The following is a 22193-nucleotide window of genomic DNA, read 5'->3' as shown; positions in this document are numbered from 1 at the left end:
GCACAGACTCGCTTCCTCTCTTGCTATGCTATCCAGAGCTATAAGAAATAGGTGCCTGGTTTTTGAAAAGAGTCTTCTTCGAAAATGAGCAAATCCTGTACAAGCACTTAGCAGAAAAAGACTTTCATAATTTTCTTGGGTGTCATATTCTAGTTTTGTACTGAAAGTTGTCCGTAAAAGGCTATAGCATGCATTGAAAATTGGATAGTATACGAATATCCCCAACAGAAACTAGACTCAAATGAATCGTGGCCATTGACGTTGAAAAAGGAATATCCCCGGAAGATAAATTTTACAAATTAAATGTGTTCTATTTTTGGCACTTAAGTGCCATATTTAGATAAAGGCCACCTACAAAAATGGTTATATGGCGAAACCAAGTTCACTACTATAGCATGCTTTGTTTACTTTTTAGGGAAGTGGCTGGCAGAGAGTGGCAGCAGCGTCAGTCGCGGCAGAGAACGTCTGGGTGTATCGGGGGAGGCGCTACTCAGGCGTCCGTGTTCTGTGGTGGATGCGGTGGTTGCGCGCGATTGAGGGACAGCTGTCCAAGTCCAGCCAGGGCGTGGTGCCGTAGACGGCGGCGGGATAACGCGCACACTCATACGTTACATCGCAACACGGTACGCGAGCGTCCCAGTTAGCTTACAGTCACAAAGCCGACGAGAGACATGGTCCATGGGGCAGGTGCGATCCATTCCGCTGCCCCATGTTGGGCAGATTTCTCATGCTTTTAGGGATCGTAGAAAACGGATCTTGTTGTTAAAACGTATCTTTCATGTCATGGATGTAGGGTGCCTGGTCTATTTATCATTTTCAGTAATTTTGTTCATGCATGGATACCTTATCATGTTTAATGTTAGCGACATCACTTTTGGGTGGGGGTCTGCTGCAGTGGTTGTTTTGTGACAAGTGGTGACCTGGTGGCCTAATAGCTGGAATCTGACCTGTCAGCGGACCCCAGTAGCGGCCTGGTACTTATACTTACAGACCAGGTTCAAACAATCCAGGGACTGCTAGTTGTGTGCAGGGCATCTGCAGGCTGAATATCATGCCTGGGTATGTCAAACTTAAGCCAGGCCAGATTGTACTGTTCCAACCATTTTTCATGTGAATGATGGTTTAGAGCATTGTTGCCAGACATGGCCCCCACATCATGATTCCTTGAAATGTTTACCCTTTCCACTAAAATCAGTCATAACTTTATGCCAAACTCTGAATGCTCAGATTTTTAGCATACATGTGCTAAAGGTTTTGCAGTAAGGCTGCTGCTTTGCTAGGCATATTTGGTAGAACATATATGTTCGCAGTCTGAGACAGGCTTACAAGGCCAGCATTGGAAAACTTGATGTTTCCTGGTATAATGTATGCCAGAAGAATTTGTACCCAGGGTTGTGACTAGGTCAAATGAAATGTTTTATACTCCATCATGATGCAACAAGAACAGTTTTTGGAAAAACTCACTTTATCTCTCTGTGTCAGGACAAAATAAAACCAGGATGTACAACAGCTTGAGACTTGCTGCTTCCATCTGGAGCCATGTATTGATATCTGCAAGAGCACAAATCTTGCACCCACCAGACTAACATGCCCAATGGCAAGCAGCCTGTGTTGCCACTTAGGTATATGATAAACCATTTATGAAAATGTAAAAAATAAAGCATGTGAATGCTGAATGGAATGGCCTATGAACAATACCAGGAAATGAGAAACGAGTACCAGAATCACACCGGTCTGTAGATTACCTTTGCGCTATGCAGACCAACTCAGACTTGAACATGACTTAACCTACCATTGACGACAAACTGCATTAATTGCCAAGGATGCAATGAACACTCTTAAAAAACCACACACCCAAGCCCAATCACCTACCGCAAACGGCCGCCTACCCACATGCCACCACTGTGTCATGGCGATGCAAATAAGAGAATCACTCGCAATTCAGCGTCAGAAACGCCTGAACCATTCAGCGGCTTGCGCCTGCCTCCCAGCTCAGGTTGGAGGTTGAACATAGTAAAATTCCAACTGGTTTTAATGATTCACCTCCTCGTGACTGATTTGTCAAGGGCATAAATATTCTGCACATGCTCATGCCATGAACAGACTTGTAAACATTTGGAGGAAAGCTGTATAGAGATGGGCATCACAATTATGAAGGACTTATTTGTACTCACCCAGAACCACCATGTGGATGAATTTTTGGCCACTTCCTGGTATCCGGAGTACAAAAATGTCAAGGCAACTGTGGATTCAAACCAAGTTGAATGCCACATTAAAGCTGGTAATTCAGGCTCTACAAATTACCCTAAAAAAAAGTCTAAAAATGTTGCTATAAATAGCCCAAAAACTTCGGAGACAGCCATCTCACTCTGGCAAAGCACCAGGACACTAGAGTAACATAAATCCATGACTTTGGCCCGGCAAATTAAGGAGAAGGGCTGATTAGGACAAAAACGTCAATTAATGGCATCATAAGTTATCATATTTTGCAGCATCAGTTAAAGCACATCAAAATCCATAAATACCTTGCACTATCCGTCGGGGCCAGCGGAGTGACTGACTCCGATCCCTTTTGGTCGGCCTACACGGGTCTGTCAGGCATTTTACTTGCACTGGCTCGGTAAATGGCTGAAGAGTGCTGTCTATCTCTATTGTTTGGGTGGGACGTGCAGGGCCTCGTGTGTTGACCGGGAGTGGGAAGGTGGAGAGCATGAATGTTTAGCTGTTTTTAAAACCAGTTAGCTGGTGGAGCGTGAGTAGCGTGACCGTGGTGGGGCGAGAGTAGCGTGATCGTGGTGGAGCATGAGAAGGTGGCCGTCTGTGGCATGCTCATTCGCATTTATTGTGTACTGTTTTTGTCTGGCTGTGCATATCATACCCAACCTCCATTTTGGAGAGTGTATAAACCCGATGCGTAATTACCCTCCGTTTTGAAGGATGTATACACAGAGCCTTTCATAAATCGCAAACCAATGTATATGCACATGTGTTTCATAGTACAGAGCATGGGACAGTGTTGTTTCAGTGTGCTATGATTGATACTGATGTTTCCTTTCATTTAAAATGCTTCTACGTTAATTGCTGTATATGAAGTGGCGCTTTTGTTGAGCGCCACTCACTGTACTATTATCTCTCAAAGATAACCCAAGTAAAGCTGTAACGACCCACAGCACTTTGATAGTTTTGTACTCCGCTATAGAAAATTTGTACTCTGCTACCAGGAATTTTTTTTAGAATTTCCAACACCATTCAAGGCTTGTTTCACATTTGAGTGGGGTTTTGAATTGAAAAGCCATTTTGAAGACCATTGGGTGCAGTTCACAGTCCTGTTGTTCTCAAGATCTAAAACCCTCTAGTTGCTTAGCTGAACACCTGTGAAAATGTGCAAACTGTGTTCTGCAGACTTTGATGGCCATTCAGGCATGCATGGCACCATAGAATTGTCATTAAATCCTGTCATCCCTTGGGCCATTTGCATTTAAAGCCAGGTATAATATTATGGAGATGGTCAAATCTGGTATCCATGCCAACAATTTCCTAATAAAGAGAATGACAGTCAGCTCTCAATCAGTGTTGAGCAAGCTGTGCTATTTTCAACCACAAATCATGTTTTGTGCTACATTATTTAACAAGTCAAGCCTGCCATGAGGGCTTAGTTGGTTAGGAGGCCTGCCCTGTTTTTAGGCACTCCCTATCTGGCTTTGACTAGTTTGGCCTGTAGATGCTGGCTGTGATGAAATGCTGGCTGTGATGAAATGCTGGCTGTGATGAAATGCTGGCTGTGATGAAATGCTGGCTGTGATGAAATGCTGGCTGTGATGAAAGTCAGATGACCTCTGAAGCTTTCACTACCAAATCGAGCTGTTGACCTGGGATTGCGTGATCAGATGTTAGGCGTCAGGCTTGCATGAGTAGTGCTGCTCAATGTGAACTCTGATCCCATAAATCCATCCATTCAAAAGGCTCAGATGAAATCTGAAAAAGGGAAATAAGAAAGAAAGCATTAGCCATGATTGCTAACTGTTGTAGAAATAAGACTTGGTAATCTAATAACTTTAAAGCAGCACTATGCTAAGAATGTGATTGTAACTAAACATCGTAAACTCAAGGGTAAATGTGCAAGAATACCACATAAAGTAGAATAGCACTATACCAAGAATGTGAATATAAATGCACATCTTAAATGCAATGGTACCTGTACAAGAATGCCACGGAAAAGGGTTTGGTTTTATATTTGGCTCAGCAAATGCTTCCAGCATTGCCACTATCATCTCTCTGCAAGCTTGAACTGCCACAAGTGGCTAGTGAGGTGGCAATTTTGCCCACCTATCTTAGCAGTACCTCAATGCCACAACAATGCTCCATGACTCAAATGGTGAGATACTGAGGGACATATTTGCTGAACAGAGAAAATGAATTGATGGAGCAATTACTTTCATTTACCTTATATATTAGTTGCAAACATGCTCTGAAATTACTGCTGTGGTACAATAACAATGATATGCTGGTATATGGGTTAAGGTAGACATTTTGTGGCTAACTTTACAACAACAGATTGCACTTAAATTGCCTTTTTTAGACAGAAGCGCTATAATTGATCATAAAGGAGGCACATGTTTGCCACCAGTCATGGTCTTGCCTTAAAATATGATAATTCCAGTAGTGGACATGGAATTGGAAATAGAGTTGTGGAATTCCAGTGTTGGACATGTTGGCTAAATATGACATCTTAGAGCAATAGAAATATGGTGTTTTTTTTAAGCTGCCCATCACCAGCATTAACTTTTGTGTATAGCAAGTTTATGATGTAACCTACCCTGACTCTGCTGCCACTCCTGCTCCCACTCCTACTCTTACTCCTACTCCTACTGTTCATCTTTCTCTTACTCCTACTTCTATATACTCCTAATCCCACTTATTATTATACTTTTTATTCCCCACCCAATTCCCCTACCGCCCAACTGTATCCCATTGATGTGTAGTGGGATATCATGTTACTACCACATTAAGATGTCATAATTAGCTGCTATGTCGAGCAATCAACGGTCAGTACGCAAAAGCTTCACAGTGAAAAAGTAAATGCTGCCCTTGATCCGTCGAACCGGCCTTGATGCGTCGGTATCGTACCATGAGTGTTACACGTCCGACGTCCGCCGTCGGTATCGTGATTATCAGATTTCGAAGGTGGGACAATAAGATATCCTTCACATGTCCCCATCTTGTTATTTTGTATGCACATTCTGACGCTGTATTATGTTGCACTAGATGAGGGCATTCGATATGAATCTAGGCCTTCTTAGACCTTCGTCACCAGATGCATCGACAATCCCAGGGGACTGTCGTAACCACGACATAGAGACATACGAGAGGCAAAAACGTCAGGTCCATTGAATAACGTCATGGACACGAGTCTTGAACCTAGCGAAATGCGCGTCCGCAGTGTCGTTGCTGATAACACGCTCATTGTGGAGATGCGCAGATCGGTAGGCGTATGCTCACTCGTTGTGAGCGACAAAGAAGTGATAACAAAATGATTGCATCAGGGTTCGCTGCAGTCGGTATTTTGATGGTTTTAAGGCGGATGTGAACGCCACGTGTCCGGCCCTTCGTTGGTTAAGGTTTTGTTGAAGCGAATTAACCATTGGGCTCTGACTTGCAGTGTTGCTGTTCACCATGTGCATCACATCTTCTGCAGCGCGTGAAAGGTCATACTATCGGTGGACGACACCACATTATCCGACTATCCGTAAACGGGACAGGGATTTGCGGGATCCACGAGCGGATGGGCAAGCTGCGTAACAATCTGGAGGCTCGGAACTTGTTTCCAGCGGGTGTCTCCTGCCCTCCAAGGTGCTCCAGTACTATGCGTTACATCTGAGGGCTGGACATTACTGTCATCATTACTCCCCGTGGGACTTGGTCCCTCAGGGGGCTGTAGACGAATATACCTTCGATGTTGGCGAAAACCAGCAATCGAAAGAAGTGCTCTCCAGCCACAGTGAACCAATCAAACGAGGTCTAGGAGGCAGTCATAAACCACCGCGCTCTTGAGCGTGTGGACTCCAGACGCTCCTTACTCGGATGCGTCGAATGTGTGACCTCACAAGCCCAGACGCGATGCAAGCACAGGGTTTTAGTGTACATTGGGTTTGTGAGTATTTGCCGAGCCACCGTCTAACAGGGCAGACCATATTCTGGTTGAAAGCGCAGCGCCAGGCCACTCAACCAACGCCAGACATCTGCCATTGTCTGGGTGGAGTACGAGCCGACGAGCGCCGCCGCCTGTCAGATACGGAGCCTTCTTCCGAACCAGTGGTGGTAGAACTGTCATCGGTATGGAGGATGCGAAACGGATTCGTAGATGACACCCAAGTGGGCCACCAATACGAAAACATTTGGCCTACTGATAACCGCAATGGTGGAGACTCGCCATAACATGACATAACATTGCCATAACATCGTCTTCGTGTCACCGCCACAGAAAATGGGGAAGTACTCAGGGAAGAAGTGTCGGCTTTTGACCATGTTCAGCCTGACGACCACCTTCTTCCTGGTGGAAATCATCGTCGGCTACGTCACCAACTCCATGGCACTGGTGGCCGACAGTTTCCACATGCTCAGCGATGTGGTGGCTCTCGTCGTGGCCTTCCTTGCCGTGCGCGTGAGTACTAAGACCGCGTCATTGTTGGTTGTTTGCGAAAGCCAACGCCAGCAGGGCCGTGGACGCGTCCTGCTGGCGCGAGCTTTGTGAGTCATGCCGTTAGTCCGAGACACCGGGGCGGACGCGCATCGCATCGCGGTATGGAAAACTCACGCCAACTTGGCGACGGAGCTATTTTGATGTCGCTGGGCAAGCCAGCTCGACAAACAATATCTCCATGTAGGTTGTATATTATGCGCTTTGTATTGGAATATTCTCGTCTTGAGGAAATCAGTGGTTGGCTTTGTGTGTGCGGGTGGGGGCGTCAACTGCATTTTTGTGTTTACTCCTCGTCTTGATATGACACCGGGTCATCGAGGCAACCAAGACCGCGTATTCAACTCTTTAACTTCAATACGTCAACACAATCGCTTGTTCAGCACAGTCATCGCAAACATTGGGCGGCATGATAATTGCGCACAGTTGTTACCCACACCGCTCGGCATTGTTGTGCGCGCCGTAGCCGGGCGCAAGTGCTATGCTCGGCCACCCGGCTGACGGTGTCTGTGCCCTCCGGCTGGGCCGTCCGCGTATCGGATCAAATATACACAGCCCGATCTCACTGAAGTCAAATTTCAGCATGCTCTAGATTACCATGTACTGTTATCAGTTGTTTGAACCGCACGTCCAGCCGGTCGTTTGTAGTTTATAGATCGCTTGCAGTGTGTTAGCACGGGCGTTCTGTTCAGATGACATGTGTTCGAATTCTGAGGCATGCTTCTGTGCTGTAATATTTTTTTTTTACTACACAGAGGTGTGGTTTACTTGTTATGCAGACATGCACACACAACACGAACCATTAAACGACCATACTGCACGAATGTGGGCTGTTCTAATGTGGGGCTCCTAAACCTTATGCTTTTCAGATGTCTCCCAAGAAGTGGTCCAAGAACACATTCGGTTGGGCGCGCGCCGAGGTGCTCGGCGCTCTGGTCAACTCGGTGTTCCTCATTGCGCTCTGCTTTTCGATTTTTGTCGAGTCTCTAAAGAGGTAAGTTTGCCACAGTTGCTGTAGACAGGACCTTGAAAATGCGTGTTTCTCACCGTGCAGCCGGGTGACATGATGACACGTGATAACCTGGAACGAGGCCTCAGGCAATTGGCCATGTGGGATGCATGCACTAAATGCACGCAACGGCGAGGATGGTCTGCCGCAAGCCACACGGCGGTACACAGGATCCTGATGCCACCGAGATCTTGGCAGCAGACTACTGACGCCACGTCACACCGTAACGGGTACAAAAGGTCGCTCCAGCCAGGACGGCCGCCAGTATAAGTTCGGTTGATCACAGAACAGGGCTGATTTCGTCGTCTATGTAATCATCTGCCATTGGTATGTGAACAGTCCGACCAGTAACCTAGATTTTGTGCGTGCCGCACGCTGGCGTGTACAAAATCTAGATCACTGGTCTGGGTTGAGACATCGGTCGGGTCCGCTTGTAGTTATCGCTCTCGCTCCTTCCGGCCGGCCGGGAGCCAAGCCCCGCAGTAGCCAGCTCACTCTCCCGTGCTGCGATGAACCCGGTGCGATGTGACGTGCAGACACGGTGCAGCCAAATTGGCTGGCGACATGATTTATGTAACGATGCGACCTGATACAATATTACAATGACGCTTATATTGTACATGCCATTTATTGGATGCACTGCGGCTGATTCTAAATATTGCGAGTACTTGTTGAGTCTAGTGCGAGACTTTGACAACCCGAAGCGGTATTGGCTCTTTGTTGAGTTATTGAAGTCATCAGCGCGCATATCTCCTGTTCTTGAGTGCGGTGGCGATGTGTATAAGAGCGGTTGGGGGGGGGGGGCGTATCACCTGTCTGAATATGTGTTTTTCTCGGCAGTTTTGTGACCTAAACTTTCATATATTGCCTGACGCACCTTTGCTCGATGCACCTGGGTTAGACAGCGTTGCTGTACTGCATGACCGTATAGCCTAACTGTTACGCGATCTCAGTGCACATGAGGTCTGCATGCCCTACGGACTCTACGTCTGCATTCTCAGGAAGTGTGCCAAGGAGCTAGCTGTTCCGTTAGAAATGCTATGCGAGCTTTCCCGTAACTCTGGCGTCTTCCCTACCACGTGGAAGCAGGCGAATGTGATATCGGTGCACGAGAGGGGCCCAAAAAGCTGCCTGAAAATTACAGGCTTTGTTTTTGCTTCGTATTTGCTCAAAAATATTGGTGTAAATTGTGAGCGAAAGTCTGTTACAGCTCTGTCTGCCCGCCCTCCTCTCAGGTTGGATTCCTTCCAAAACATTCCCGCGTCAAAAACCTTGCATGCTTGCTTGAATACTGCTGGAAATCTATCTCAAAAGGTAAACAAACAGATGCAGTTTACACTAATTACTCCTCAGCATTCACCAACGTCAATCACCATATTTTGCTACACAAGCTTCGCCATTCTTTTTGCATCGTTGGCCACGTTTGTAGCTGGCTTGAGTCGTATTTGAACAATCATTCACAACTGTAATGCGGAACGGCAAGCAGTCGGACTAGATTCCAGTGTCATCTGGTGTCCCGAAAGCTTGCATCCTGGGACCGTTGCTGTTAGCCTGCCTTCTGGCTGATGTCCCTGACCGGACTGAGAGTGAATACCGTATGTACGTGGATGATGTGATGTGAACATCAGTCGCGGAATCGAAGGCGCAGGAAATTGTCTCATATTTATGGCTGATTTAGATCGCCTCTGTAAATGGTCTCAAAACTGGGACTGAAATTGAACCCAGCAAAGTGCGACACCATCTCATTCACCCTTCGTACGTCACCTGTTTGCTACCCATACGCACTAGACGGTCACCGCGTGGATAGCTGCCAGCAGATTCGCGATCTGGGCGTCTTCCTAGATACCAAACTCACCTCTGCCAATCACATAGATTCGACTGTCTCAGAAGCAAACGGGATGATAGACCTTCTCAAGCGAAGCGTGAGAATGCCGTCGTAGCCTCGTCAAGCGCGGTTCAATCATAAGGCTCTGCTGTGTGCCTTCAACGCTCACATAAGGTCATTGATAGAATACGGTGTCGTTATTTGCAGCGGTGCTGCTGTTGCCCATCTCGCCGAGTTCGAACGACTACAACACTTTTGAGCATCTTCTTGCTTATTTCAAAACAGCATCTATCAGGGCACGCTTCGCTCAGTCTGACATCTTCTTTATATGCAACGGATATCATCACAGGTTTGACTGCGCTCACCTAACATCACTGTTCGGTCTGGCTACATCCACCCGGCGCTCTCAGCAAACCAGCCTTTTCCTCAAGTCATTTGCGAAGGTCAATATTGTTTAAAAAGATTTGCCGCACATCTACCTATTGTCTGGAATCGTTTTCTACACGTTTTCCCTCAACCGACGTTTTTCCGCCAATAAAATCATTCCGATCTGGTGTTTTTAAAGGTCGTCGGCGCTCGTAGCGCGTTCTTTTGATAACCGCTGTGTCTGAATGTGTAAGGCGCATGCGTCCTGTGTGTAGGTCCATGTGTGTGTTAAGGTTTTGTTGGTGTGTGTGTGTGTGTGTGTGTGTGTGTGTGTGTGTGTGTGTGTGTGTGTGTGGGTGTGTGTGTGTGTGTGGTGTGTGTGTGTGTGGTGTGTGGTTGCGTGTCGGTGTGGTGTGTGTGGTGGTACAGTGCGCGTGTGTGCGTGTGTGTGTGTGTCGTATATTTGTTGGTTTTGAAAATGAACTGTTTCTGCAATTGGGACTGTTGCCATTGGACTGCTTACGACCTAAATCAACGAAAAAATAAAGAAGCAAAGACATATTGCCAGCCTGCTAGTGTTGACCCATCCCTCGGTGCGTCATTTCAGTCATTGCACCGTTGGTGAAGCACACTGCGGAAGTCAATGTACTGATTCTAGTCTTATCATGTAGGGACATTAACAGAAGCACTCGTGCAGCTGCTGATATGGAGCGTCGCTTGTTCTTCACCAGGCCACAGGCCGTAGTGGCCGGCTGTGCTGTAAAGCGGCGGGTCGCGTCGGAACAGGCGCCGGCCTAATCCCTATGATAGCACGACATGTGGACAGTGACTCACGCGCCTTTGTACCGGACCATTCACAACGAGCTGCCGGCTGCGTGGTAACAACAGGCCTGCGTACCCGTTATATCTTTCGACCCGTTACCGTACCCGTTATATCCTTATATCTTTCGACATTAGGTCCGGATAAGGTGGCAAATGCGAGTGAAGGCAAACGTTCGCGTTGTAAACATTCCAGTGTGCGGGCGAAGTTTCGGATTTGTTATGTCCGAACGCCGAAAGTGGTGTTCGGATAAAGTATAACATTCTCGTGGATATATATTGTCGGGATTTTAGCCAATAATTTTGCAGGGATTTATTCAGCATAAGTATTTGCTAACCATAACGCGTGAATTATTTTCTTTGAACTGTATGTATGCTTCTTTGAACTGTATGCTCGTTGCTTTCGAATTATCTTTTGAGGTAGATACAAAATTTTCCGATGAACGTTGAATATCTGTTTTTAATCTAAGTAATAGTCAGTTTTTCCCCCTCGGATGTGACACGATTGACATGGTGGTTTCCAATGGTAGGCATGCTATATCGGTAAGCTAAAGTCACACCGTGGCTCTCGTTTTCTTTGCGCTGTACGGTAACGAGATGGTCTTTCGGCGAAGCATGACTCCCCGTACTCGACCATTGTAGGATGCTTAGTCGCAGTCCAGCTTCCTTCACGTCTTCTAGTTGAATCCAGTTGTCACACTGGCAAAGTGCGTTGGCTGTACGGTCAAAATATACTTTAAGATGAACGAGCAGGCGAAGTTGAGCGAATGTATACGTTCGCTTGTCGCAACACTAACGAGTGAATAAGTGGAAGGCTGATGTGCGATGGGCAGAAGTCGCCGACCAGACATCCGGGCATAAAGATTTGAAAGGCACTTACGAAAATACGTTTATCAGTTTCATGTACGCTTGGATGAAACGCTTACTTTGTCGCCGCGCTTACGCTGACCTTGGTCGGAAACCCTGCGCCTGTTGTTCGTTGGTTCGTTTTTGAGCGAACCGGTGCGGTCGTGTGCGTTTCAGGTTTTACGAGGTGGAAAAGATCCACAGTCCGCAGATGATCCTGGTGGTTGGCGTGCTGGGACTGGTGGTCAATGTGATCGGGCTCGCTCTCTTTGCCAGTAAGTGCGTTGAATTATTGGCCGAAGTTGTGGCGACAGAAGCCGCTCGGTGCTCAGGCGCCCCAGACAGGACAATACGGCAATACTTATTCTAGCATTTTACAAGCTGTGCCAGGGATCAAGCCGGCATGTATTGTCTTGACGAGCTTAAAGTATCTGCGGCCCTGGGGTAACAAACTTTGCCATGCCAGGGTTTTGATGATGATGCCACCTGAACACCACGCTGTCCGGTGACGCTCCTCCTCCAACGCGCGAGGTGCGGAGGTCCAGCCGGCCGGCTTGTTCCCAGCCCTGCAGCGGGCGTCGTGGGTGACCCGTGACCTGGACGTGTGACCATGTGACCGGCTGTCGTCGGCAGACCACAGCCACGGCCACAGTCACTGGCGGACTCAGTCACGGCCACTCGCACGGCGCCGCCAAGAAGGCGTCGCCCGGCTCGCCGCCGCCGCCGTCCCTGCCGGCCACCACGCGCGGCCACCTATCCTCCTTCGTCGGCGATGACGACGACGACGAGGTGACCGTCGGCGGCGGCCGCGCGCCCGCCGGCAACGCCCAGCAGATGAACATGCGCGGCGTGTTCCTGCACGTGCTGGCGGACGCCATCGGTTCGGTGATAGTGGTGGTGTCTGCGGTGATCATCTGGCAGACGGACTGGAAGTACAAGTTCTACATCGATCCGGCGCTCAGCATTGTCATGGTGATGCTCATCCTGCGCTCCGTTTGGCCTCTCCGTGAGTGCTGCCGGCGTTGGGGTCGCGTACTGGGGGCTGCTGCCGGGGCTTTGGTACACTGAGGGACTGGTGCTGGAGCTGGGGTCGGCCAGAGCTGCGGTACATCGCGGGGTCTTGTCATCGTTCTACATCGTGTCCGGACACTATGGGTGATAGGCACCGATTACAGTTGAGCCTGCATGCAGAATGAGTCCGATCTGTCTCATCTCGCAGTGACGACTGCGGCCACGTCCCGCGGTAGATCAGCCGGTGCACAGCGGCTCCGGTCTCTTGAGCTGTCCCCTCCCCTTGCAGGCGTGGACAGCCCATAGTCCCACAGCTGAGCCTGCACGCAGGTATCTCCATCATCTGACCGCCCCCTTCTCCTTGCAGTGGTGGATAGCGCCATGATTCTGCTGCAGACGGTGCCGACGCACATCCAGGTGGACTACATCGAACAGAAGATCCTGCGTGAGATCGAGGGCGTGTTGGCCGTGCACGAGTTTCATGTGTGGCAGCTGGCCGGGGACCGCATCATCGCCTCAGCCCACATCCGCTGCCACAACCTGGCCGACTACATGACCATTGCCGAACAGATCAAGCAGCTGTTCCACAACGAGGGCATCCACTCAACCACCATACAGCCTGAGTTTGTGGACGTAAGACTTAAATGGGCTAAAAATAAGTGTTGTTAAGGGATAGACTGTCGTAAGAGGTGTGCATTCATAATGCCTTCTTATTAGTTGATTCAATTGATTGTATCGCACATAGCCCCATGTAAGCCAAGAAATGTATACGTTCATATATGTACATTCCTTGGTGAGTGGTGAGTTAGCTTACTCATCATCGATGGCAAAACAAAACTAAAGACATTTCGCTGCACCGATGCGCACGTCAAGTCCGTTACCATTGATTGATTACAGACTTCACGCCGGCCCGATCCTTCGCTGCACCGATGCGCACGTCAAGTCCGTTACCATTGATTGATTACAGACTTCACGCCGGCCCGATCCTTCGCTGCACCGATGCGCACGTCAAGTCCGTTACCATTGATTGATTACAGACTTCACGCCGGCCCGATCCGAAAACAATCGTAACTTTGCTCATGGATGTGTTGTTCATCACTGCACGAGAGTAGATAAGGGATCAGCATCAAACCCGCCCGACTTTGTCTGGTTCACCGCCAGCTGCTCGGTACAGATCAGCATCAAACCCGACCGACTTTGTCTGGTTCACCGCCAGCTGCTCGGTACAGATCAGCATCAAACCCAACCGACTTTGTCTGGTTCACCGCCAGCTGCTCGGTACAGATCAGCATCAAACCCGACCGACTTTGTCTGGTTCACCGCCAGCTGCTCGGTACAGATCAGCATCAAACCCGACCGACTTTGTCTGGTTCACCGCCAGCTGCTCGGTACATTGGGCGGCGCAAGTAGTGTTTGGGATCAGCATCAAACCCGACCGACTTTGTCTGGTTCACCGCCAGCTGCTCGGTACATTGGGCGGCGCAAGTAGTGTTTGTTACTCCTTGGTACTTGGTCGTAGTCACAAGGTGACGCCAAGTGTTGAGAAGCGAACATTAAACAAACTTCCTCTTGCGGCTGGTGTGCTTGAGCTCACTCGTGTATTTATAGTAACGGACCTGCCGTCTTACAACACTGGCCACACCAAGGAAATGTTTTTGGGATGCGTTTTTGGACCATTAAGACCACCGGACGAAATGATCTGTCGATTAAGTCAGGGACCAACGGGGGAGGGGGGGGGGGGGGGGCCGGCGCCATATTCTTCCTCACTATTCCAGACCATCAGCAGCCCCGCACCAGTGCTGCTCATTGCTGCCTGTTTCCAGTACGAAGCGGCAACGTCCAACAAGAGCGAGACATGCATCCTGGACTGTCCGCCGTCGGAGAATGAGAACTGCGTGGCCAACAAGTGCTGCAGCGCCAAGAAGGTAGGTCTCGACGGCGTGCTTATCACCATGTTATGGTCATGTCACTGCGTGTGGGTGTCCCATGCGTGGACCTGGGTGTGTGAGCCGATTGGTTGTGCTGGACTACCGTCCGTCCGTCTACCGTCAACCGTCTGGACTAGTGCAGTCTTGGCGCAGCTCTCCTGCCGCGGTGTGCAGCAGACAGTCAGTTCGCCGTTGCTGTGGCCTGACGTGGGTGGCCACTGTCAAGCCACTTGCATGTATGTATTGGCGAGCCACCACTCCGCGATTGGTGGGCTCCAGGCCGTAGCCACCGTTGGTTTGATAGGACCATTGCGTTTTGATGATATACCCAAACCGAAATTAACCCAGTAGCATTCACGGCGTGGTAATGTGCGTGCATGTATGTATGTATGTATGTATGTATGTATGCATGTATATATGCATGTACACATGTATATAAGTGCATATTTGCATTGTGTGCACGTATTTGCACGCATGTATATACATACGTATGCACATGTATATATATATATATATATATATATATATATATATATATATGCACATACATATGTACATGCATATGCACATATGCATGTGCATATGTACATATGCATGTACATGTATGCCCATGTATGCATGTGGACACATATACATGCATGCGTGTATGTACATGCATGCATGCATGTTTTAAGATACATTCGGCTATAGTCTAGCTTGTCATGCATCGTCGTCTGCCCACAAAGCAATGAGAATGATGCGTGCAGGGCGAAACAATCACAAAGGATGCGTACGAATTGACACTGAACCTAACTTATATGTCAAACCGATCCGCCTCGCTTCACATTCCTTTAAAAAACCATTTCGCATTTTTCCCTGGTGGTGGAAGCGATATGATTAAAGGCTTGGGTGGTGCGTTTAGTGAATCGCCGTCGTCCAGGGTGTGTGTGCTGATGTATGACAGGGCCGTCCAGGCTGTGTGCTGATGTGTGACAGGGCCGTCCAGGCTGTGTGCTGATGTGTGACAGGGCCGTCCAGGTAGTGTGCTGATGTGTGACAGGCCCGTCCAGGCTGTGTGCTGATGTGTGACAGGTCCGTCCAGGTAGTGTGCTGATGTGTGACAGGGCCGTCCAGGCTGTGTGCTGATGTGTGACAGGGCCGTCCAGGCTGTGTGCTGATGTGTGACAGGGCCGTCCAGGTAGTGTGCTGATGTGTGACAGGGCCGTCCAGGTTGTGTGCTGATGTGTGACAGGGCCATCCAGGTAGTGTGCTGATGTGTGACAGGGCCGTCCAGGTTGTGTGCTGATGTGTGACAGGGCCGTCCAGGTTGTGTGCTGATGTGTGACAGGGCCGTCCAGGTTGTGTGCTGATGTGTGACAGGGCCGTCCAGGTTGTGTGCTGATGTGTGACAGGGCCAGCTGACTGTCCGGCCGCGTATAACGCCGCTGGATGCTCTGTGCGTATGTGAAGGGCTGAGCCAGGTCGCTTGGCTGCCTGGGAGCGAAAGAAGGTTTGGGAAGGCTCAGCGCGCGGTACATCACGGGGTCCGGGCACGTAACCGGTTCAGCTCGCGCACGACATCCAGCACATGCTCACGCCCTCATCTTCCAGACACAACTCACACAGAGACCGAGCAGCTCTGAACGCGCGTCGGGGACTGTGGTTACATGCGTTGTGATCCGATAACGTATCCGGAGCGTAACTAGGCTGCGGACGGGCGTCGACATCACGGGAAATGCCTGTCTCTGGCGTGACTCGGGCGGAAGAGTGGCTGGTGCGCCTCCTGTTGGATGGCTCACGCGTGGTTCGTTTGTTAATTCAAGATCGATTATTACGCTCATGTCTCTACCTGCGAAATTTTGTGCATGGGACTGCCACCCCACTTACTTTAATAGAGACGTTTGGAATTTTCTGAATCGTTTACCGAGCTCCGAGAACGAGGAGCGGGTTTTTTTAGCGTTTTTTTTAGGATAGTTTTTGGTGCTGTGGCTTGCCGTGGGTAGCCAGTTGGACACTGCTGTAATCAGTTGCCGTGACTGGTCATTCTGACGGTGCTGTGGTCTGCCGTGGGTAGCCAGTTGGACACTGCTGTAATCAGTTGTCGTGACTGGTCATTCTGACGGCGCTGTGGTCTGCCGTGGGGTAGCCAGTTGGACACTGCTGTAATCAGTTGCCGTGACTGGTCATTCTGATGGCGCTGTGGTCTGCCGTGGGGTAGCCAGTTGGACACTGCTGTAATCAGTTGCCGTGACTGGTCATTCTGACGGTGATGTGGTCTGCCGTGGGTACCCAGTTGGACACTGCTGTAATCAGTTGCCGTGACTGGTCATTCTGACGGTGATGTGGTCTGCCGTGGGTACCCAGTTGGACACTGCTGTAATCAGTTGCCGTGAATGGTCATTCTGACGGTGCTGTGGTCTTCAGTGGACAGTCAGGATGACGCCGCTGGCCTTCCAGGGGTGATCAACCCGACGTCGCGTTGGCCACGCGTGGAGCATTGGCCAGCGCTGCCGTGGTCCGCCGTGGATAGTCATGGATAGTGTGTCACCTCAGGGGTTTTCCGTGACATTTTGTTCTGTGTGGCCGTACCGCTGTGTGCCGTGCGTGGTCCCGCACAACGGCACCGCACTCGTCGCAGACCATCAGCCTGACAATGCTGTGGTAGAGCGCGAACGCTGCGAACAGTGCCGCGGAGAACTATGCCTGACGCTGCCTCGTTCCGCCGGCAGTCGGAGGAGACGGAGAGCCTGCTGTCGAGGACGCGCCCGGCAGCCGGCGACGAGGCGCCCGACGTCGAGCATGGCCTACTAGCAGCGGGCGCGGGCCGGCCCAGCTCGGTCGGACCTTGACCGCCGCCCGCCGCCACTCTCCGGCTTCCAGCCGGGCCGCTCGACGGCCGGCGAGCACCGTCCGGTCATCACTGCCGCGCTCCCCTCGTCCGCCGTCGTCCGGACGGGACCGCGCCTGGCGTCCTCGTCTGGCGGCGCGGCCGAACGGTTTTGCGGTGCGTGGTTAGTGTTGCGTTAGCTGTGGCTGGCTGCGTCCGCTCGCTGTGACGGCGCGGTGACCGGCGTGTCGAGTGCAATTACCTGCGGCGTTTGCCCAATCATGTCCGACCTCGACTCATCGGACCGATCTTCAGCTTTATTTCGACGGTGGCAACGGGCATTTCAGACGGTGATGTCGATGCCATCGATCTGCAAGGGACTTCGGTCGGCACCTTATGGGCGCCTATCGCGATCGAGCTCGAGTGCTGCGGACGGCTGGTGCTCGTGATCGCGGTATCGGTGTTGCCGGGAGACTGCGCTCGGCGCGTCGGAGATCGCGCCGAGCGGCGTGGGTCGTTGCCGACACCGCTCCGTTGCACCGTCTGTCGGCTGAGCTGGTGGCACATGCTGATTACTCTGGGCCGCGGGCCGCGGGTGAGGGCACGGTCGGTCGCCCCGGCCCGAGCCCGTCCCACGGACCTCTGGTGTGCCGTTTGCTGGAGAGACGGGCGGGCGCCGAGGCCGCCGGGCCGCGGCTTGTGGCTGGAACTCTTATTTCGTTTATGTGTATCGCGCGCCGAAGGCAGTTGCGGTGCACGCGCGCGAGTATGTCATGTTGCGCGGCTGTGTAGCACAGAGCTTTCTGGTGTGCTGTATTACTCATCAAAAGAAATGGCCAGAATTACTCATAATCCGCATTAAAAACTGCGGAGAAGACAAGCGCAGATAGGTAGTGTACTCTCGATGGTTCGTTGTGTCCTTCGGCTATCAGGGTACTTATCAGAAGTTTTGATTGGGGTGTTTGTGGTCGGAAATCGAAGGACGGATGGAAAATTGTCGCCCTCTGATACGCGAAATCTACTGGTGAAAGCTTTGCCGCGATCAGAGCAGCGGCGTCAGAACACGCTGTTAATCGCTGTTTTCTTCGGCTTTGGGCAGGTTTGATATAACGCACTGCGTGGCTATATTTGACGGTTTACAACAGTTATGAGCCCATCGACATGGTTGAAAACCTGATTCTGGTACCGCTGCATGGATCCGGTGACATTTCACATGACCGGATTTTTTATGTTTCAGCGTTCTGGCCTCCTGGTCCCTTGTTGTAATGTTTTGGCCAGCAGTTCGCAAGACGTGCATCGAGGCGGGGTGTGGAAGTGCACTACTGGTCGAATTAGAATGAACTCCCGTCAAGGAAACATTCGATGTAAAACATCGCAGCAGGGTTCTTCGTGCAATTTCTGGTTTCCGGATTGAGTAACGCGGATTTCGTAATATATGATGTCGGGTTGCAAACATTCCTTTAGGTCAACATTTTTAGGGCGGACCACGCGTTATTTGTTCATCACCGAAAGCTCCTTGTAATGGAGAGCTCTTCAAAAGCTCAAAAGTTACTCGCTCACGATCCTCGGTGTCATTCTAGACCATGCAAGGGCGGGCAGGGTGGTGAGATCAAAATAGAAGCGACGTGCCAAATTTGGAACACTCCGGTCCAATGACAGGCTAATCAATGTATCATTTGATTCGCGTTTTTATAGGAGCACGGCGGCCGCTCCTGCGGAGCGCCGGCGATCTTGGCGGCCGTGGCGCACAGAGACCATAACACGACCGGGGTCGAACCTGGGCCTCTGATGTCCCCATTGTTTACTTGTAACTTGCAAACCGCCAAACATAGCTGCTTATCAGATGGCTTGGTGTAATCAGGCCTTGTATCATGCTGAAAGCCTGTTATATTACTTTAAAAGATTACCCACGGTCCGTTCAGAGCATATAGCGCTCCACATTTTGCCACCGTCCTGTCTACCGCTATCCGGGCGACATAAATGTGACGTCAAGAAAATAAACAATCCAAAGCGGGGAAATGGTTCGAAGGCCCAGCAGCTCGTCAACAGCGCACTTTGTTCAACTTCTTGGTTTGTTTAGGCGCGAGTTGAAGGCTGCGGAAGATGACCATTTGGCGTGACCCGCCAAAAATGCTCGCAGCTGTAGTTCTGTTGGCATTGCTCTCATCGGGGAAAAGAAGTCGTGTCTAGCGTCGGCTCGTCGGACTTCGAAACGTCCAAATGTCCGCCAAAATCAGCTGGTGCCGATGTTACGAGCCGGTGCCGTATGACATGTTGGCGGAGGATGTGGCCCGGTCGACGCAGGCCGCTGTCGCCGGCCCTTCGCCGACCGGCCGTCAGCCAACTGCGTGTCGTGTGCGCCACCTGGGCGGTCAGCCGCGGAGCGTGTCCGAGACTGAGTGCAGTCTGTGCCGCCGCTGCCTCCTAGTACCTGAAAAACGGCGAGCACCCGCCACTGCTATGTGTAGCCGGTCTCTATTCCGGCTACGGGGGCGGCAATGGCGCCGCACATTAGCCAGCATCCGTTTACAAATTCGTGCAATGTGGATTATAACACCAATACACATCCGAATTCTCGTTGGGCCGTTAGCAAGCCGGAAATGCAAGCCGAGGTCTGCGAGGTGTTGTTGAAGGCAGATGGGCACAATTTGGTAAAGCTTTGAAATGTTGAGAAGAAGGGACAGGAAGCAGTTTTCGCATGGCTTTCATTTCATGGCCACGCACGTGGGGTCACAGGGCTGTTACAATCAGACAGCCTTGCAGGATATTTCTAATCAGCTGCGATCAAAACACACTCGACGAGATTTTAGTTTTGTTTTTCTCGGTCAAACCTCCGACAGCGTACCACTCAATGCTGGCGGGCCGGTCGGAGCGGTGGTCTGTGCAGATACGACGCCCAGTTCGAGGTACTGTTACTGGTGCGTGGAGGGCGCGACCCTACCATAACGAGGTTACTGTGATAGCACAATCGACTGGCAACGTAAATCTCGCATCGATGGGCATTTCGTGTTTTGTTAAAATCACCCGACCACAGCGCAAGCGTAGCGACGGACGGGCATCGCGTCCAAAACATGGCGGCACGGCGAAAGTAACGATAGCCCAACTCGATTTTTGTGATGGTGTGAATTCAATAGGCATACGGCTATCAGCGGCCGGTGTAGCACACCCGTCAGATTTTTTTTTTCATTTTTTGGTCTTGACCCCAACAGCGTACCACTAAGCGCTGGCGGTCCGGCTGAAGGGATGATGTGCGCAGATACGGCCTCCAATCTAAAATGTTTGTTCTTGGGCGCAGAACGTGCAACCTTGTGCACACAATGTCATTGCGGCATGACCCTCGGTCGGCTATGTAAATATCTCCTGGGCGGACATGACCTGTTTTTGTTCAAATAGCCCCTGATAGCTGAAGACCCAACGGCGGCCGGCCCGCAGATAGAGTGATGGCCATAATACTGGGAAATAAAAACATATGTCTAGTCAGACTGGTTTATGGTGACTGTATACATTCCATAGCACTGGTGTAGGGCCACGACCTGCCAGTACATCCCACTCGTCAAATTTTGTTCCGATTTCTTTCGGCCGACGTGCTGAGATCTTATCACTCAATTCCAGAAGGGGGGGGGGGGGGAGAAGGTGGCTGGAACGGTCATTTTCACGATACGGCGTCCCAGAAGGGGGGGGGGGAGAGGGTGGCTGGAGCGGTCATTTTCACGATACGGCGTCCCAGAAGGGGGGGGGGGAGGGTGGCTGGAGCGGTCATTTTCACGACACGGCGCCCAGTTTGAAATACTTTTGATTTCTTTGCGTGCACGGATTGCGCAGCCATGCGCTAGCGGTGTTATTGTGGGACTTCTATCGGCCAAGGAAGAAAATCTTACTTCGCGAGAGTAAATCTTAAAAAGGCATGACTTTTTGGCTCGAATCACCCTTTCACGGCGCATATTTTGACGGCGGCCGGCCTTTATATAGGGTGATGGTTGTAATATGGCGCCCCGGGAAAAGCACTTCATCACCAAACCAGAGCATTTTGGCTATGTGTATTCGATAGCCAGGGTATAGGACCATCAGCAGACAATAAAACAAGCTGTCTATATTTTGGTTGCGATTTGGTTTTGCTTCACCCCTCCCTCCCACCCCTCCCTCCTCCCCGAGAGAGAAGGTATCACTCAATGCTGCAGGTCACCTGGAGCGTTGATATGTACAAGTACCTACAGTGTCCAGCAGTGAGCTAGAATCACTTTTAAACTAGGGTGGAGGCGAAAAATCCCATCGCTAAAAGACCAGGCAGGAGTGAAAAATTCAATTCACAAAAGACGGAACTTATGGGCTAGTGACCGACATTGTCAGCAAACAAAGGCATACATTTCAAGTCGGCATGAACATAGTATCATTAACTTGACAACACTGTTTTGCTTTTTTAACATCTTAGGCCATTTAAGCGAAACAGACTACATTAAAACATGGTTATTTCATAACAGTGTAATGAGCATAAAAAATATGTAACACCAATAATTTGATGATGCACTTCACACTTCCCTTCCACAGCATTGTTTGCCACAAAACAAAGCAAAGGAATTCAACAACAAAATAGCAATAGAAAATTTAACAAGCATAAAGCACTCAAACAAAAATAGAACTTGGAACCCCACATATCAGCCCATCACCAAGTCAAACACAATAGACATGCCTCTGGCTTCTGTTAAGATGGGGTCAGGGAGAACAAACATTTTGTCACTGTTTCTTACAAAATACCAATGCTTATTTGCATGAAAGTAGCCTAACTGTGACTAATCTAAAGACGCCCTACTTCATCTCATCCTGTCTAAACTGTTTATATCACAGCAGTTGTGAGTCACTGATTCTTGCACAATTCCCATTGGCACTTG

General features: G+C 50.2%; 1 pseudogene; it reads left to right on the top strand.

The window, feature by feature from the left end:
• The first annotated feature begins 446 nt into the window (after nucleotides 1-446).
• Nucleotides 447-18953, top strand: LOC119097875 (zinc transporter 1-like; annotated as a pseudogene).
• Nucleotides 18954-22193: the final 3240 nt, after the last annotated feature.

Source organism: Pollicipes pollicipes, unplaced genomic scaffold, assembly GCF_011947565.3.
Source record: "Pollicipes pollicipes isolate AB1234 unplaced genomic scaffold, Ppol_2.1 Scaffold_463;HRSCAF=517_pilon_pilon_pilon, whole genome shotgun sequence".
Taxonomy (NCBI): domain Eukaryota; kingdom Metazoa; phylum Arthropoda; class Thecostraca; order Pollicipedomorpha; family Pollicipedidae; genus Pollicipes; species Pollicipes pollicipes.
This window is presented reverse-complemented; position numbering and strand designations above follow the sequence as displayed.